Raw genomic sequence first — 18,546 nt, 5'->3', positions numbered from 1 at the left:
GACTCTAGATGCAAAGAAAACAAAGTTCATAAATTTGAAGATACTACCAAAAAAAAAAAATTGTTTACAGAACCAAAAAGAAGAGCCCACGGGCAAATTTAGAAGACAAATGACAATCAGGGAAAACATATTACAGGTAAACATTTAAAACTTGTGAAATTTAGGTTGAAAAGTCCAAATTCTCAATAGAAAAAAAAAGCAGACAATTCATTAGCAAAATGATATATAAATTACTCTAAAGTACAAGAAGGAACATTCAACTTTACTTATATAAGAGAAATGAAAATTAAAACTACTCTGGAAACCATCAAATTGGCAAAAATTTAAAAGTTTGACACATTATCCTGTTGGACATGCTGTGGGGAAACAGGCATTCTCTTACTAGCTAATGGAAACACAAGTAGGTGGAATGGAAATTGGCAAGATCTTATAAAGATTCATGTTTATCTTTGACTCAGCAATTGTGCTGTTAAGAATTTACTCTGAAAATACATCCTGAGTATTATGAAAATACTTCTTAACAGTTTCATAACTTCAAAATGGTGCAAACAGCATAAATGCATATGCACAGGACATTAGTTCAATTAATTATGGTAAATAAACAGTGGAGTACCGTATATCTGTAAGAGAACAAAAAAAAGATCTCTCTTTATAGGAAATGATTTTTAGAATATTTTTTCAGTGGGAAAAACAAAGCTACCCATAAAGAATACTGATAATATATTAATTTTATATAAGGAAAAAGAGAAATAAAAATATAGAGAATCAATCTACAGTTTTTTTGTAAGAAAAAACATAGCAAGGGTAAACTAATGAGACTAAGAATGGGAATAGGATAGAAGGAGTGAGGGAAACAATGATAATTTTGAGTATACTTTTTAGACAGTTTTACTTTTGGAATTATGTTAATATTTGAAGGTTTCAAAAAGAATAATAAATTTGGGGCCCAAAAGGTCTACAATACTTTCTCATTAATAAATATGGTAAATAATTAAATGTCTGTGCTTCTGGAAATGAAGAAATTTTCAAGCAAAGATGCGCCATACTCAGTTGCTTCAGTCGTGTTCAACTGTTTGCATCCCATGGACTGTGTAGCCTTCCAGGCTCCTCCATCCATGGGATTCTCTGGGCAAGAATACTGGAATGGATTGCCATTTCCTCCTCCAGAAGATATATTCCAGGGGATCTTCCCAATGCAGGAATCAAACCAGAGTCTCCTGTGGCTCCTGCATTGCAGATGGATTCTTTACCACTGAGCCAACAGGAAAACCAAGGAATGATGGGGCATGACCGTAAGACACAGAAGCTTTCCTGAAGCAGTTCCACTGGCCATGTCTTGAATTTGACCATTAAAACAGGTAAGGATATTGATGGATTATAACTTGTTGAATAAAAGTGGAAGTTATGGGTTCTTAATGTAAATTTCTAAGTAAGCATAAAAGTGTAAGGAACAGGAGGAAAAGATATATCGCAGAATGAATATTAGCAAATTCTAAAGGAATGAGAGTATTAAAAAATCACCATTTGAAAACATCACAGTAATAACTAATAGGAATTAATAGGGATAGTCAATGGGTACTTTCTACTAAATGACAATTTAATAAGGGATGGGATATTTTCTTACTCTCAATGTATCTTTCAACAAAATATAAAATATCAACATCATTAGTGAGAAATCTGGCAGACCTGACCTTCATCAAATGACCAGAGTTATTACCAGTAATGGAACAAAGCAAGATCACTTACATAACCTCTATTTAATACAAAAGAAACATCAGTACAAATTGTGAGATATTACACAAATAATGGCCTGTACTCCTCAAATTTATCAAAGTCACAGTAGATAAGGAATTACTAAGGAACAATTTAGATTTTTTAAAAGACTAATGTATATATTAAAGCTAAGTATAAATATGTGATTTTTTAATTGAATCATGGACTTTAGTTTTCTTTATAAAGGACATTATTGAGGCAACTGACATTTAGTCATGTAAATTAAATTTAAAATTGCATCAATTATACAATATTGTACAATTAAGCAATTACATAAATATGGACGTTTTCCCTTGTAGGGAATATATAGAGACATCATGCTGTAATTTACTCAAATGGTTCAGAAAAATATAAAATGTACTTATATGGAGAAAAAATTATAAAGCAAAACACAGTACATGTTAACAATTGAGGAATCTGAGTTCGAAGCCAATGGGAGATTTATGTATTATTTTTGCAACTTTTCTCTATCTGAAATTATTTCAACAATGTATAATACACAGAAACATTTTATTTCTAAATAGAAATGGTTAACTCTTAACAGCCAACTTTAAGGATAGTCATCATCACTTAAAATTTACAGGCCAAATTGCTCTAGAGTTATAATTTCAGTTGTATTGGTTGTAATATCTCCTGCATGTTACTTCACAGAGCTCTGGGTCACTTTTCATGTATTAAAAATAGAAGTATTTCATATGAGGCTATTAAGAAGATTAATTGAATTGCTATATACATGAAGGATTCAGGCAGAGGTTGGTACATAATGAATGCCTTATAAATCCTGTTAAATAAAATGAAATTTATTTTACCTTTTGCAGTAAACCTAAGCACAGATTCTTGCTTAGATATGATGTCTATGATCAATCTGTAAAATATAGGAAACAAGGTATATGATGTTGAGAAGAGAATTCATATTGAAGATAGGGCATAAAGCGTTAATTTAAAATCAGGAACAAAACTAATAAAAACTAAGACAAATTAAATAATAGCAACTGAGAGCCAGACCATCTGGTCCAAGCCAGACCCAACATTAATGCAATTCAAATTAAAAATCAGCATCTCTTAGTTTTCTGATTTAAAAAATCTACACACCGATCTAAATTTGGACCACAGATTGACACTAAAAGGTAAAAAATGGAGCTCTAAGACAGATTAAAGCAGACAGATGAAATTTTGTCAGGGGTAACAGAAGAACATAAAACCATCATTCTTATTGAAAATGTCATAGAAAAGCTGAAAAAAGAGGTTCTGGAAGATAAGCATGAAATCTTTGTATTGTGTTGTTTGCCATGTATGTTTTGGAGTTGGAATGCATGGTTTAGTCTGGATGTAATTTGTTTATGGATGTTTAGAAACTTTGTCTAGCTGTATATATTAAGAAGTAATGCATATATGTATGTGTATGTGTGCGCACGCATGTATATTATATTTATGTATAGGTACTCCTTCTGTTTTGGTTTTGTATGGAATCAACAAAATAGACAAATAGAGACCAGACATTACAAAAAGGAAAAGGAAACATTAGCTACAGTAGGGGAAAGTTTAAGCAAAGATGAAAGGAATGCTTTTGAAACTCCATCACTTGAAAGGAAACGAAGAAATAGAAAAGGTATGGAGTGGTTAGAAGGATTCTGGGGAAAGTGCCCAAAAAGTGTGTACTGGAATCCGATCTCAGAAAGTCAGTGGAGGAGGGCAGCAGGCAGGCATGTAAATGGCAGCACATCTGCATTCAATCAGTGTGTTTTTTGTTTTTTTTCCTTCATGAATGCTGTTTCTCCTCCCTTTCTCTGAAATCACCATTTCAAGAGCCCTGAGGCCTTTGGAACATGTGTGCTTCCTCCATACAAACCTCTCTTGGCTTGAGGAGACTTGTCTCTAACAATTTAACACAAACCCTAAAGTATGCATAGAAAGTGCTTTCCTCAACTTAGTTCAAGGACTTAGTAATATTGATCTGAAAGTCCTATACTAAATTGCTGGATTTGAAATCTGCCCCAGTCACTAGGCTGTCTATAGCTTCAACCAGTGGAAAAGGTGAAAACCGAAGTAAAATCTCTGTTCTCATTCATGGTCGATGAGACCTCTCTTACATCTTATGCTTCCTAAGTTTTCTTCCCACCTGTTTTTAATTGGAATCACTAAACTTTCCAAAATCAAATTATGTTTACTTTTTTCATCTCTTATCTCCTATGTTTCTGCATTCCTGTGTTTCAGATGTAGGCACGGTGTTAATGATGCTGAAGTAATGTGCTTCATTTTAAATCAAATGCTTTTTAAAAATTTTCTCTTCTAGCTCTTTAAAGACAGTGTATGATACCCCATATCTAATTCAAAATAGCTACTTTCATTAAGGTCGTGAGCCTCAAAAACAATTATAATTCTTCATTTTTATCATTTCTAATCCTTGTATTCCTACAGATAAAGTCAATATTTTTTATCTATTTTACTTTAGGTTTGATTATCAGACTTGTTCTGCTTCTCCTACTATCCTTTAAATTGTTCAGCTAGTCTGATGTGCATAATTGTTCCCATGATAATCCTTTGATGATATCTTCTCACTAGGTCTAACTTAATATGATGATTTCTATTATATTCATGTCTATCATATTTGCTTTTGAATTTGTTGGAAAGTTCCAAAAATAGGCAGCCATTCATAACTTTTATATGAACATTTTATCTGTTACTTTTGACCAAATTCTATTTATGTTACAAATATTCTTGAACATTACCCCCTTATATCTATATTCCAGATAGTGACAGTATTTATGAGACAAAAATGAAAAATATGCCCTAGGTTGCTCTCCAACAGAAAGGAAAATATAAATTAGTGAAAGAATGTGATGAGTGTTTTAAATTTGAGCAAGAAAACCATGCACCAAAAAAAGTAAGAATAATCTACTATGATTTTGAGAATACAAATAGTAAAATGATCACTTGCTATGTACCTGGTATTGGGCCTGATATCACGGCAAACAGATGGGGAAACAATGGAAACAGTGACTGACTTTATTTTGGGAGGGACTCCAAAATCACTGCAGATGGTGACTGCAGCCATGAAATTAAAAGATGCTTTCTCCTTGGAAGAAAAGTTATGACCAACCTAGACAGCATATTAAAAATCAGAGACATCACTTTGCCAACAAAGTGCGGTCTAGTCATAGCTATGGCTTTTCTAGTATCCATGTATGGATGTGAGAGTTGGGCTATAAAGAAAGCTGGGTGCAGAAGAATTGATGCTTTTGAACTCTGGTGCTGGAGAAGACTCTTGAGAGCCCCTTGGACTGCAAGGAGATCCAACCAGTCCATCCTAAAGGAGATCAGTCCTGAATATTCACTGGATGGACTGATGCTGAGGCTGAAACTCCAATACTTTGGCCACCTGATACAAAGAATTGACTCATTGGAAAAGACTATAATGCTGGGAAAGATTGAAGGCAGGAGGAGAGGGGACGACAGAGAATGAGATGGTTGGATGGCATCCCCAACTCGTTGGACATGAGTTTGAGCAAGTTCTGGTAGTTGATGATGGATAGGGAAACCTGGCGTGCTGCGATCCTTGTAGTCACAAAGTGTCAGACATGACTGAGTGACTGAATTGAACTGAATTGAACAATTTGCAGTACATGAATGGATATTAGGGACTTAGTAGTCAATTAAGTGGTTATTTATTGAAAATGCAATATTTATATAATTATGTAAGTGTACACTGACTTTGCCTATCTATAAAGTGAGGTATTTCTTGTTTACTCCACATTGGTATGGTTCACTCTCTGACCTATATAAACTTTTGGCTCAAATAATACCATCTTAGTAACATTTTCCTGATCATACCATATGTAATCACACTTTCCATGCACCTAATATCCCACTCCTATCCCCTTCTCATTTTTTTTCTAGAATAGAATATATATTCTACTTAATTTATATTCTATATCCTAAATCTTGTATTCTATATTTATTTATATTCTATATCCTGAATTAAAATTAATTATATGAAGGTCAAGGTTTTCACCTGTTTTATTCAATGATATATCTTCAAATACCTGGGATGAAATCCAACATGTAATAGGAATTCAATAAATCTAATTTTTGCAAATTCATAATTAAGCTAATTATCCACATTTCCTTCCTCCTTTATGGGCTCTACATTCTCTCTTTTTATCCCTATAACCTATATTTTTACAAATATGCAAGCCACCACCTCAATTATTTATATGAAATACTATCATTCTTAAGTATTTTATCAGTGCTTTAAAAGATATTTATGAATTTATGCTAATTTAAACAAATAGTACAAGTCAAATTTAAAATAAGATATCTTGGGAAAACATTTCTGGAAACTCTTCTCTTAATGAGCCTTGAAATAAGTTAGGAAACAGCTTTAATTCTTTTGAGCCACTTTAGTTCCATTTAGTGTATAACAAGTTCAGTGGTTAAATAGTTCCTTAGTTGAAGGAAGTTGAAACAACTCTATTAGACTAATGACAAGGGTGATTGTTCTTTTTTTTTTTTCCTTTAGAGCCAAGAACAAATTATGTCACAGTACTGGATTAGATCCAAAAATAAATTCATAGCTTGACACAGAGGAAAGGTTCTGATCCAAAATTACACAGTATCTATACTTGTGACTATGTAGATTGAGAGTTACAAGACTGTGGAAAATTAGAAATGAAAAGTAATTTTAAAATGAGTCCTATAAAATCTAATCAGGGAAAATGATTTTTTTTTCTAGTGTTTTTAAATGAGAGATTCTTTGATGCCAAAAAACCACACCTTCCAAGGTCACTTAGCAAATTGTGACTGAACATAGGCTCATGTCTTCTCTAGAGTTAACACAGGTAAGCACAAAGCTTGTCATACAGAGAAGGATCTCTGACTTTCATCAAGCTCAATGGAACTTGACTGATTGTCCCAGCAATCTGATAGAGTAGCATTCAGAACTGATCACTAAAATGGGTGCTGGCAAACTGCCCTGCCTAGCTCTGTCTTTTGTTTGACTAGCTTCAGACAGACTTCCATGGGTCATGTGTTATAGATGACTAGACACAGCAAGGCATGAGGCCTGGTTCTGCCAAGGAACGGGATACTAGGGAACTTGTGGGAAGTTGACCTTGAATTCTCACTTGAGCAACGAACTCTCAAGAAAATACTGGAGTTGTTTTGAACCAGTTATTTCACTAGGTGAGCAGGCAAGCATGTAGCCAATGTTTCAGAAAGACTTGCATAATATAAAAGAGACAGGAGAGTATGAAAAATCTCCAATATTTCTCACACCTGGTAGACCCTTATTCTATGAAGGCAATATCTGCAGCCGCGTATCTCCTTGAGGACTGGAAATTTGATAGGTTTCCACTGCCAACTGAGAGCACGCTGTAATGTTTCTGACTTCCTGTAGCTATCTAAAAGCTGTCATTAAATAAAATTTGAAAATTATTTCATTCTGATAGTTAACATCTTTTTGCAGTCAATTCCTACCCCAGTGTTTCATGCCCACACACCTAAGAACATACCACAAAGTGAAGGTGATGTCAAGTATATTCTTGAAAGTTTTATTGACATCCAAAATATTTCACATCCTTCTTTATTAACTTTGTATTCCTGTCTTCTCTGAATTTCAAAATAAAAAGTACTTTAAAGTTTAAATGATTTGTAGCTTCAAAGGAGAGTTAACAATTTAACATTTATTAGACATGTCTTTTTGAGACATAAATACCACCTATGGTGAATAACTAAAGGCCCATAAAGATCTATGTGCTCCTAGCAGGAGGAAACTTTCCTCAAATAGGCCAGTGACTGTTCATGGCAAGGTTGAGACAGAGATATACACAGATCTTTAGGACTCCTACTGCATGTTATAGAATGGTTTTGACAATAAAATTAAATTTGGTTGATAAAGATAACCAGAAAAGCCTTAATTATCTGGAAATTTGGTAACAAATTTTTATAACAGATCTTGAAATTCACGTATCATAAAATCAATCTTTTAAAAAAATCTATAGAAACTAAAATTTAAATAACCTATATATGTAGGAATAAGTCACAAGTGTAACTAAAGTATATTTCAAATTTAATAGCAATGAAAATACAACATATAAAATCTAAAGAATTACAGCTAAAGAAGTATTCAGAGGAAAATTTATAATTTAGAAGTCTTAATTTGGAAAAAATATTATTTACCATTAATAATCAGATTTTCATATTAAGGAAACCTAGCAAATTAAACTCACATAAGCATAAAATCACAAATAACCAATATTAGAGAGATAAATGACATAGTAGAAATAAATAATAATGCAAATTAATAAACCTAAGAGCTGTTTCACTAAACATGTTAATAAAATAGGAAAATGACTAGATACACTAATCTGTGTGTGGGGGGGAGCTACAAATAACCAATATCTTAAGTAAGATATTTCTTACTAATCATTATACATGTATTAATGATTTTAAGTTACAATTTTAAATAACTTTATGTCAGTAAATTCACAATTGTGATGCTCTTAGGCCAATCCCCTAAAAAACTAATATAAGAAAAAAATTAATTTGTATAATCCTTCTATCAGTTAAAGTAATTGGATTTGTCAGTATAAGACTTATGGCAAAGAAAACTCTGAATTCATATTTTTTATTGCTTAATTCTATCAAATGTTTACAGAAAAACTAACAACATTTACACACAAACATTTTCAGAAAGTAAAAGATAGAAAGACTGCAATTTATTTTATGACTTAAGATTATTCTTATACAAAACCAGATACAGGCATTATGTGGAAAGTACACTGCAACATTACTTATGAACACAGATGCCAAAAACTTTTAATAGAGTAGAAGCTAATTGAATTCATCAATATATAAAAAGAAGATAAAATAATATGATCAAGTAGTATTTATCTCAACAATGCGGAATTGTTTCTACTTTCAAGAGTCAATCAGTGGTTTACCCTATCTGTAGAAGGAAGGAGAAATCACATATGTCCTTGTGGATAGACATAAAAAAATTCACTGACAATTCAAAATTAAAGCTGGTAAGCAAACTAGGAATAGAAGAATACTCCTTGAATGTGACAAAGGACATCTATTAAAATCTAATGTTAATGTCATACTTAATGGTAAAGTATTGAGTGATTTCTTTCAAAGACCGAAAGCAAAGCAAGGATATTTACTCTTTTTATTCACAGGGTACTAGAAGTTCTACCCTATACCACAAAGCAAGGGGAAAAAATTAAATATGTAGAGACTTAAAAGACAAAATAAGATTTTCCTTATTCATGGTTCAGTTAGTCCAGTTCAGTTGCCAACTCTTTGCGACCACAGGGACTGCAGCACGCCAGGCCACCCTGTCCATCACCGGCCCCCAGAGTTCACCCAAACTCATGTCCATTGATTCGGTGATGCCATCCAACCATCTCATCCTCTGTCGTCCCCTTCTCCTCCCACCTTCAATCTTCATGGTTAGTATGATATTATTCACAGGAAAACCATAAGGGATCTACATAAAAATTACTAGCATAAATAGCTAATCAAAGTTATAGGATAAAGGGAAATTATTTAAACATCAGTTTTATTTCTAGAGGAAAGCATTAAACAGTTGGAAAATAGATTACAAAAATAACTCCATTTGCGGTGGCATTATCAGTTTAATCCAATTTTAAGACTTCTTCATTGAAAACTACATTTCTGAGAGGAATTACACAATTAAATGGTGAGATATAGTAAGTGTATTGCCTGGAAACTCCATATTATTAAAGTTGTTGATTTTCATGAAATTAATTAAAGATTTTTTGTAATCTCAGTCAACATCCTAATAGATCTGTGTATTGAAATCAACAAGCTGAATCTAAAACTATGTGGAATCTAAAACTATGTGGAATCTAAAAGGTCTTTAAGCAAAAAAGTCTTCATGAAACCTGGAATACTTACTCTACTGATTCCGAGGTTCCCTGTAGAGCTGTATTGATCCAGAGTGTAACAGTGTTATAAGGATAGAGATGTGAAACAAAGCAAATGGCATGGGGAAAACAAAATCAGAATGTTACTTTACATTATCAAAAACTTTTAATTTGAGACAGATGATAAACTTAAGCATCTAAATCACTAGAACACCTTTGTGATCTTAGATTGATGTATCTAATAAATATAAAGACAAATTGAATTTTATCAAATATAACAACTTCTGATTCTCATATGCTACCATTAAGAAAATGTAGAGACAAAGCACAGACAGGGAAGACATATTCATATGCAATATTTATCATGGAGTGCTATCAAACATATACAGATAACTCCCACAAATCAAAAATAAAAAGACAACAAGTAGTGAATGGTCAAAATTTTAAAATAGTCACTTCACAAAAGAGTATAGGTGTGCGTTTTTTGTCACCAGTGAGCACATCAAAAATGCTCAAAATCATTATTAGGGAAATGTGCATTAAATATTAAATACCATTTCACATCCAGTAGAGTAATTAACATAAAAATTTGACATTATATTTTGACTTGGTTATGGAAACTGATTTAGCACTTAGTGACTAAACCACCACCGCTATGGAACTCTTACCCATTGACATAGTGAAGTGAAATTTTACAGCCACTCTGGAAACAGTTTGGAAGTTTCTTAAAAAGCTAAGCATCAAAAACAAAAAAACAAAAAAAGCTAAGCATCCACCTACTGTAAGACTTAGCAATTTTACTCACAATATTTACCAAAAAGAAATCAAGCATGCATCCACAGTAAAGATTTAGAAAATCATGCTTATAGAGATCTTCTAAATAATAGACCCCAATTGGTAACAATTCAGTTTTTCATTAAAGTGAGAACTAATTTTTAAACCATGGATCTATGTCTATAGCATTGAAAATATCTAGAAAAAAAGAGAAAAAAAAGAACCTGCTGACTTATACAATAACAGACATGGCTCTCAAAAACATTTTGATGGTCCTTTGAAAAGATAAACGAAACTGATAAAGACTAGCTAGATTCACCAAGAAAAAAAAAGAGAGAGCAAGAGAGTTGGTTTAAATAAATTAGAAGTTATAAAGGAGACATTGCAATTGATACTACATAAATACAACGGATCCTAAGAGACTACTGTGAAAAAAAGTATGCCAACAAATTGAATAACAGAAAAAATTCATAATTTCTTGGAAACACAGTCTTTCAAAATTGAATTATAAAGAAATAGATATCTGAATAGACTAGCTATTAGTGAGGAGACTGAATCAGTAATAAAAAAAAAAAAAAACCCAACAAACAGAAGTCCAGGACAAGACACTTTCGCTGGTGAATTCTACTAAGCATTCAAATAAGAATTAATAACAATTCTAACATCTTCCCCAAAATAGAAGAGATAATATTTAAATCTCATTTTATGAGGCCAGCATTACTCTACCAAAATCAGACAAGAATGCTACAAGAAAATTGCAGACCAATGACCCTGATGAACAGAAATGCAAGAATCCTCAACAAAATATTAGCAAATTGAACAATACCCTACAAGCATTATACACAATGATCAAGTGGTCCTTTATTCCAGGGAGGCAAGGATTATTCAACATCCATGACTCAGTCAATGCAGTATGCTACATTAATAAAATAATGGACAAAAATCATATGAGCTTCTGAATAGATGCAGAAAAAAGTTTTTGACAAAATTTGACATCCGTTTATCATAAAAGCTCTCAATAGAGTGCATTTAAGAGGAACATATCTTAATGCAATAAAAGGCATATATTAAAGCTCACAGATTATATAGCAAACTCAAAACTTTTCCTCTAAGATCAGGAATAAGACAAGGATGCCCATTCTCATCACTTTTATTCAACATGGTATCAGAAGTCCTCAGTCAGTTCAGATCAGTTTAGTCACTCAGTCATGTCCAACTCTTTGTCACCCCATAGACTGCAGCACCACAGGCCTCCTTGTCCATCACCAACTCCCAGAGTTTACCCAAACTCATGTCAATTGAGTCGGTGATGCCATCCAATCATATCGTCCTCTGCCATCCCTTTCTCCTCCAACCTTCAACCTTTCCCAGCATCAGGGTCTTTTCAAAAGAGTCAGTTCTTCTCATCAGGTGGCCAAAGTATTGGAGTTGCAGCTTCAGCATCAGTCCTTCCAATGAATATACAGGACTGATTTCCTTTAGGATGGACTGGCTGAATTTCTTTGCAGCTCAAGGTACTCTCAAGAGTCTTCTCCACACCACAGTTTAAAGCATCAATTCTTTGGCACTCAGTTTTCTTTATAGTCCAACTCTCACATCCATACATGGTGCTGCTGCTGCTGCTGCTGCTGCTGCTAAGTCACTTCAGTCGTGTCTGACTCTGTGTGAGCCCATAGACGGCAGCCCACCAGGCTCTGCTGTCCCTGGGATTCTCCAGGCAAGAACACTGGAGTGGGTTGCCATTGCCTTCTCCAAAGTATGAAAGTGAAAAGTGAAATTGAAGTTGCTCAGTCGTGTCCTACTCTTCATGACCCAATGGACTGCAGCCCACCAGGCTCCTCCATCCATGGCATTTTCCAGGCAAGACTACTGGAGTGGGTTGCCATTGCCTTCTCTGCATCCATACATGACTACTGGAAAAACAGTAGCTTTGACTAGGTGGACCTTTGTTGGCAAAGCATTGTCTCTGCTTTTTAATATATTTCCTGGGTTGGTCATAACGTTTCTTCCAAGGAGCAAGCATCTTCTAATTTCATTCCTGCAGTCACCATCTACGGTGATTTTGGAGCCCAAAAACATAAAGTCAGTCATTGTTTCCATTGCTTCCCCATCTATTTTCCATGAAGTGATGGGACCAAATTGTTAACATCTGCTGGATCATCGAAAAGGCAAGAGAGTTCCAGAAAAACATCTATTTCTGCTTTATTGACTATGCCAAAGCCTTTGACTGTATGGAAAATTCTTCAAGATATGGGAATATCAGACCACCTGACCTGCCTCTTGAGAAATCTGTATGCAGATCAGGAAGCAACAGTTAGAACTGGACGTGGAACAACAGACTGGTTCCAAATAGGAAAAGGAGTACATCAAGGCTGTATATTGTCACCCTGCTTATTTAACTTATATGCAGAGTACATCATGAGAAATGCTGGGCTGGAGGAAGCACAAGCTGGAATCAAGATTGCTGGGAGAAATATCAATAGCGTCAGATATGCAGATGACACCACCCTTGTGGCAGAAAGTGAAGAACTAAAGATGAGGGCAGGAGGAGAAGGGGACGACAGAAGATGAGATGGTTGGATAGCATCTCTGACTCAATGGACATGAGTTTGGGTGAACTCTGGGAGTTGGTGATGGACAGGGAGGCCTGGCGTGCTGTGGTTCATAGGGTCCCAAAGAGTTAGACATCACTCAGCGACTGAACTGAACTGATGGGACCAGATGCCATGATCTTAATTTTCTGAATGTTGAGTTTAAGCCAACATTTCCACTCTCCTCTTTTACTTTCATCAAGTGGATCATTAGATCATTTTGCTTTCTGCCATAAGATGTCATCTGCATCTCTGAGGTTATTGATATTTCTCCTGGCAATCTTGATTCCAGCTTGTACTTCATCCAGGCCAGCGTTTCTCATGATGTACTCTGCATATAAGTTAAATAAGCAGGAGGTCTTAGACATAGCAATTATGTAAGAAAAAGAAATAACAGCATCCAAATTGGAAAGGAAAAGTAAAACTGCTACTATTTGCAGATAACATGACATTATATAGTGAAAATCTTAAAACTTCCATCAAAAAACTGTTAGAACTGGTAAGCAAATTAAGATGCATTGTGATCAATGAATGGACACACTATATAAAGTATTCATGATGCAAAGTTGAATAAGACATAGAGCATATTAGGAATAAACTTAGAAATACAAAAATAAAATAGTCAACCAAATTTATAGAATATATACAATATGTAAATATAACCTATATTAATTGTGCTTAATATATAATATATGGTGTAGTATAGTATGTTATTGGAGAAGGCAATGGCACCCCACTCCAGTACTCTTGCCTGGAAAATCCCATGGACGGAGGAGCCTGGTAGGCTGCAGTCCATGGGGTCGCTAAGAGTCAGACACGACTGAGCGACTTCCCTTTCACTTTTTACTTTCACGCATTGGAGAAGGAAATGGCAACCCACTCCAGCGTTCTTGCCTGGAGAATCCCAGCGATGGAGGAGCCTGGTGGGCTGCCGTCTATGGGATCGCACAGAGTTGGACACGACTGAAGTGACTTAGCAGCAGCAGCAGCAGCATAACATGTTATATTCCACTACAAATGTATCAGAAGTAATGAGACTAAGTCTTCCACAACGTATTGAATTGTCTGCCTGTTGAAATAAAAACATGACATGTAAATCACAGTTCATAATATATTTTAAAGTTTCTTTTTTTAGCCAAAGATACTAACCTGTTTTTTCAACCTTGTTAGCCACGTTCACTTTACTTCTGTTTTCCTTTGCATTACCTTTTGGATAAACTCACTTGCTGGAGCATCAAACTGCTCATTTCCTATGGGACTGATTTCACTTGCTCCTAGGGTAGATGTATAACAAAACCCTGAAAAGTCAGTGATTTCTACTTCACTGTGCTCAGTAATTGCCTCCAGGAAGTTATATGACTGAGACCCCGCCAATGCATGTTATTGTTGGAATTCTACCATGAATATTAAAACTGAGGCATTCTATTTTTATCAAGATTACAGGATATAAGGGTGTTATAAGTCTATAACTCTTGGTAGTCATTTTTGTCACCATGTCAGAGAGCATTCCTGAGAATTTGGCCAAAAAAGAGGAAATTGGTTAATAGATGTATTGAAAACACTCTTACCTGATGACATTGTTTGACTCCTTAACTCAGCCCTAGCTGGAATCTATTTCATTCCTTGAGTTTCCAAGTCTTTTAAGCCAACATTTATTTCTGAAATTTTGGAAACTGGAAAAAGTTAAACAAACAAACAAAGAGCTTTTTAGAAAACTGCAAAAAATATCTTCCTATGACTCCAAGTATACAACTGAGTATTTGTTTGGAGAGCTACTTTGGCATTTCCTGTTAGAGGCTCACAGTGGTGAAATGGCTAGTAAACTCATTAAAATTAAGATATCTGAAACTGAGAGTGGGTATTTATTGATAGCATAAATGCCTGTAAAGAAGAATACTCTCTAGGGAATAATTGTTATCGTGAATGATAATATTATTTTATTAGTACTCTATTAATTTATACAATAACTGGAGATAGGCCAGTTCTTTGGACAATCTAAATATAGATATTGGTGTCCTCTGGTACTAGGAAAAAGAGATGAGAGAGCATATCATAAAAATAATAAAGAATATATACACATATGAATAACAGTTTCTTGGAATTAGTATAAATAAATCTGAGTATTTCCTTTAAATTCTATAAAAAATTTAATAGAGTCATTTCTACAAGAAATTACAGAAACTATCTAAATGATAATTAGAAACTGCATTAATAAATGTACATTTTTATCTTAGATTTATTTTAAATATGTAAGTTTCCCACTACTAGAGGATAGTTGGAAAGCGTAATCAAAGTTAACTTGAATGCTGAGAAAATATGACAAAATATGTATTGTGTTATCTTTCTTCTTTTAAAAATTAGGAGAAAATTTTGATTCCCTGTTTACATTTCAGTTACAGGTATTCAGCTAACTGTTTTTGTTCCCTTAATCTATTAAACCAGACTTTTTTTCCTCTTCTTTGAGATATAAAAAATCAGTTTCTCTTGTCACCAGAAGTATTTTTTTTCCTTATTGCTGTTTTCTGGAGACCATATTATTTTTGACTTTTTATTACAAATAATCATAGCAGTAAGTTGTGTCAGATTCTTGTGATCCCATGAACTGTAGCCTGCCAGGCTCCTCTGTCCATGGGATTCTCCAGGGAAGATAATGTAGTGGGTTGCCATTTTCTTCTCCAGCGAAGCTTCCAACCCAGGAATTGAACCCAGATCTCCCACATTGTGAGCAGATGCTTTAAGATGATTTACCGACTGAGTTACATGGAAAGCCAAGTCAAAGTCAAGTACACGCAAGGACTAGAGAATCCATGGAACTCTCTAGGCCAGAATCCTGGAGCGCCTTGCCCTTCTCCAGCGGATCTTCGCGACCTAGGAATCAAACCAGGGTCTCCTGCATTGTAGGCGGATTCTTTACCAATTGAGCTATCAGGGAAGCCCCACTGACTCATAAGAATTTTCAAATATAGTACAAAGAGGCCCCATGTGTTCTTTACTCAGTTTCCTCTAAGTTTCCCTAAATCACTATACTTTACATATATCAACAGTACCATATCAAAACCAGAAATTTGACAATGGTACAGCACATGTGCAAAATTGTGTCACTTATCACATGTGTAGATTTCTATAACCTCCATCACAATCAAGATACAGAACTATTCCACCATCACCAAGATCTCCCACATGCTACTTTCTAGTTACACACACCTCCTCCCCATCACTCTTACAAACTCCTAAAAGTCACTCATTTGTTTTGTCTCTATAATTTTATTATCCCGAAAATGATTCATACTTGAGTCACACAGCATGTGACCTTTTGAAATTGGCTGCATTCCACAGCATAGATGAACAGTTTGTTTAACCATTCAGTTATCATGGGACTTTTTGTTTGGTTTGAATTATTGGTGAGGATGCAGGAAACTAGATATCTCATATATTATTATAAGTAAGAATGCAAAGTGGCAGTGAGTCACTCTTGAAAGAAGTTTGGCAGTTTCTTAAAAAAACTAGACATGCATTTACCATTTGATTCAGTAAGCACACTCATGGGCATTCATCCTAGATAAATGAAAACCTATGTCCACACAAAATCCTAAATAGGATTATTCATAGCAATTTTATTTAGTCTGTAACATTTTTTTGTTTCTTATCTTTAGAGTGATAGTTATTTCAACAAATATGTGTCCAATATCTATTTAATATTCAGTTGATAATTTCACAAGGCACTTGTCTCCATCAAATACGTGAACTTTGCAGGTGAGCCTCACATTTTCATCATGCATACAAAGCCATCCACTGCATCTGATCAAACAATACCCACACCTCCATGCACTGCCTGACCAAGCATGTGCCTCTTTTCTGGTGAAACTCATCCTGACTTCATCCCTATATTTGAGACCTGACCCCTTCCTGAGCATTCCCACACATTCCATTAATTCTGTGAATATTCAGTGCACTTATATTTCTACATGCCTCTTTCTTTCTATTACCCATCTGAAGGGAGGGTCTGTGTTTTATCAGTCTTTGCTTTTCTAGTCCTTGGCAATATAATTCCTTTCACTTAGTAAAAGAACAAATAGATAAATTAATCTTTCAATTAACTGTGTCTGACACATTTATATTTAATTCTTACAACTATGCTTTGAGTTGGTATTATTATCTCCATTCTATAAAGAGGATGTCAAAGCCGGGGGGAGGGGGTGGGAATGTTCTTTGGCTAAAACTTTACAGTTCAGCCTGGAGTAAATAGAATGTAAATAGCCTGATCTAAAATCAATCTTCTTTCTTCTAGAAACAGCTGCCTAAATCGATAGATTGCCCTATTTAAAAAAATAAAATCTGTTTACACATTGCTTTTCAACTATGAAGTAAATTTTCCTCAAAAATGGAGGATAAAATTAAGAGAAGGGGGCTCAAGAACACATAGGTGACTTTTCTATCTGCTGATAGCTTTGTTTCAGTCTAGGGTCAGGCCCTTCCCTACAGGACATGATGTCTATTTTTTCCTACCTTCCCCTTGTCTTAAGAAACATTTGTTGAGATATTTCACTGCAAACATTTGTTTTAAATTAGTCTTCTAAAATCTTTATAGCTCATTGTTTTTAATACAATTTTAACAAGGCCTTTAAACTTCATAATATCTTTTTTGCCAACTTTATTCTTTTATTACAAAAATAGAAAGAGCTCCCTTTTCTATCTTAAATATTTATTTTCATTAAAGGCAGTAGGATCACCAGCTTGCCAAACACTGATTCCTTTCCATTCCTGTGCTTCCCTCTCCTTCTCTACTCAATAAAGAACCAGATAAACAGTGCCTTAGAACTACCTCAGACAGTTTTCTACATAACCATTTGAACGGTTTGGTTTGTCTTAGACTATCTCAGCCCATGTCTCTGAATACTTACTCTGAATACTCGACCTATCCAGATATTTATCAATAAGGAATATTTTAGAAAATTAGAATACGATTCTACTGAATTGCCTCTCTTAGGGTCATCTATCTATGCTTGCATAAAAATATTTCACAAAAATATGCTTTCAACTTAGACTGTTTGCCTTCAGCATCACAGGTCCCCATAAATTACTATCTAATTTCAGGTAATTAAGCCATGCATTGAATATTATGCACCTTCAGCTAAATAGAAATCACTAATATCTAATAATTAGTGACTAAAGGGCTCCAACCTGAACTTTATTTTCTTAATATTTCCCTCAGGATATGGAAGTATTCAGTTTTCTTGTTTCTGAATTTTATTTTCTGGTAAAAAATAGATCTTTCTGTTTATGAAAATTGACCCTGTCTAACTCTGAAGTTGCTTGGAATATGCCCAAATGAGACAAGAACTTCACTCAAGTTAAGGCCTTTTATTCAAACTTTCATTGTTTTTCCACATCATAGTGACTGACATTGGTTCAGTGCGCTTGCTATTTTCCCACTATTGCTACAGTATCAAACAATCACCTGGACAGTCAGAAGGCTTTACAGCTATACACATTTAGGATATTAGCATGGTGGTATTAAA

Source organism: Odocoileus virginianus, chromosome 34, assembly GCF_023699985.2.
Source record: "Odocoileus virginianus isolate 20LAN1187 ecotype Illinois chromosome 34, Ovbor_1.2, whole genome shotgun sequence".
NCBI lineage: Eukaryota > Metazoa > Chordata > Mammalia > Artiodactyla > Cervidae > Odocoileus > Odocoileus virginianus.
The sequence above is the reverse complement of the archived record's forward strand: the minus strand, read 5'-3'. Positions refer to the sequence as shown.